Raw genomic sequence first — 2500 nt, 5'->3', positions numbered from 1 at the left:
CAAAGTCCCATAGACAGACATCTTGTAGCCAGCTCGATCACAGCCGGATACCGCACTGAAGTCGCCCAGTATGATGAAAATGTCTCAACGGGGACAAATGTGAGTCTAGTGCAGAATGCCTCTTTCTCATTGAGTTTACAACCATCGGTAGGAACGTACACAGCAATTAGAGACAAAGTCAGAAGCATGCTCCAGTCCCAATGCCATGATAAGCTCGTAAACTGGTGTTACCCCTACTACCGACAGTTGAAGTCGACTGGAGATGGCCATTGCTACTCCCTGGAGATGATGACCATCGCCCCAGCCTGACCAGTAGTAGATGTACCCACCCATAATGATTGCAGCCACCTCAACTCCCTACCAATTCAGTTCCCTTCAATAGCAGGGGTAACCGCTCACCCTACCACAAAGACCGGATGTTCCAAGCTTCTACCCATACAGCCCACCTGTCGCTCTGGGTGGATGCCACCTCTACCATCCCTGCCAATGCTACCCCATATAAAGGGCGGGGGGAGCAGGCTGCGGGATTCCTTTGGGCTTTGCCCCACAGGTCTCACACTGGGTTGGTGACTGCCAGGGTGGAGAAGGGAAGAGTAACTCCCATTCCCATCCTGCACCCTAGCAGTTGCCCTTCCAATTGGACCCACAGCCCGCCCCTTTTTAATTTATATAATTACTTCCCAGAGAGCTTTATTTGGGGGGAGGAGAACTGGCAAGGCCCACCTCCCCCAAGCCGCCCATTAATCCCAGGGGGTGAGGAGCAGGGATTGGTATGGAGCCAGGGCGTGTTCACACACTGGTGGGCCATGACTCCATACCTCTGGGGCCTCCTGCTGCTCTGAGATCCCCCACAGTTTAGCCTGGGACTGCAAGGAACCTAATTTCCATGGGCATGGGTGGGCACGAGGAAGCACTGCAGGTCTCGATGATGTAGAGGCTATGAGCTGGCAGGGGAGATTTATGCATAGCTGCTCCTTTATTCGCATTAGGCTAGCTAGCAGTGGCATCTGCAAGCAAGAAGGCATGCAAACACTTCACACTATCTAGGCTACCACACCATCGCTTCACATCACCCTGAGCATGAAGCACCCACCCACAAAATTCCAGAATAAAAATTAGAAACACTTCTCACTCGTCTTCTAAAGAGTTTAAAAGAAAAGAAAATAATTGCAAACAGGACATCAGTATTTAGAATTACATGTATGCTTCCCCTAGAGGAGTGAGATCAATAGTTTCTTACCAAAGAAGGTGTAAGGCACTCCTTAGGTCCTCTAGCCTGTGGTTTTGTTCCTTGGACACACTTCTCACTCGTCTTCTTAAGAGTTTAAAAGAAAAAAAAATAATTGCAAACAGGACATCAGTATTTGGAATTACAGGTATGCTTCCCCTAGAGGAGTGAGATCAATAGTTTCTTACCAAAGAAGGTGTAAGGCACTCCTTAGGTCATCTAGCCTGTGGTTTTGTTCGTTGGACAAGGCATGGTAACCACTGTGAGCGCCCGTTTAGGGAAACGAGAAGCCATGAGGATGCAGGTGGTAGATGGTGCATCAAGCAGGCAATTCATTTATGGTTTATGATTGGAATGTCAAGATACTGAGCAGAAGACTTCACTCGTCTGAAGTCAGTGTCCAGGATCATCGCTTCATAGAAGACAATGCTAACCAGAGAAAGCAATGCACAAAAGAAGATGAAAAAGAAAGGCAGTATTATCGAAGGATGTTAGTATATATTAGAAATACCAGAAGCTAAAACAAGTAATAAAGCTAGGTAATGAGCATGGAAAGTTCAAAACTCTAGGTTTAAACAGCCAAAGTGAGAAGCAACTTAAATAAAAAGGAAAAAGAATAAAATAATATATTGTATATTTATATAAACTACATATCACACATAGTATTATGTACCAATAGACTAGATTTAACAGACCAGGCGAATCAGAGTACACTTTAGTTGCCAGTTTCTCTCATTTTTGAAAATGGAAGAAATCAGTGAGAAGTACAGTACTCACAAAAACAGCCTACTGGTTTTTCGTACTTCAAATTTAACATTGTATATTTAATAGAATTTGCATGAATGCTCAGCCTTGGACATAACGACAGTATTTTCTTAATAAAAACAAAAAATATTCATATATATATTTTTGTTTATTACATTCTTAAAATCTCGTTTGCCTAAAATGTATTAATACAGTTACATACGCCTTGGAGCCCAATACTCCATCAGAACTACAGCTGCAGAAAAACTGGTTAAAATCTAAATGAATGCCAACAACGCAAAGAAGTTGAAGGATGAGTTTATTAGTTAAGAACTGGGCGCGAGGTTCATAATCAGCCGTAATGGAGGGAGAGACGGGTTTTGAAAAGGCGCAATATGGCTTTAGGTTAATTTAAAGCATAAAGTCCACCGATAATGGGCTTTATGTTCTAGAAAAGCAGGTGTGTTATGTAAACAGAATTAGTGTTGAGACTACGACAAAAGCCCTTAAATGTTTTGTCTATACACT

This window comes from Penaeus chinensis, chromosome 32 (assembly GCF_019202785.1).
Source record: "Penaeus chinensis breed Huanghai No. 1 chromosome 32, ASM1920278v2, whole genome shotgun sequence".
In the NCBI taxonomy this organism is placed as follows: domain Eukaryota; kingdom Metazoa; phylum Arthropoda; class Malacostraca; order Decapoda; family Penaeidae; genus Penaeus; species Penaeus chinensis.
The sequence above is the reverse complement of the archived record's forward strand: the minus strand, read 5'-3'. Positions refer to the sequence as shown.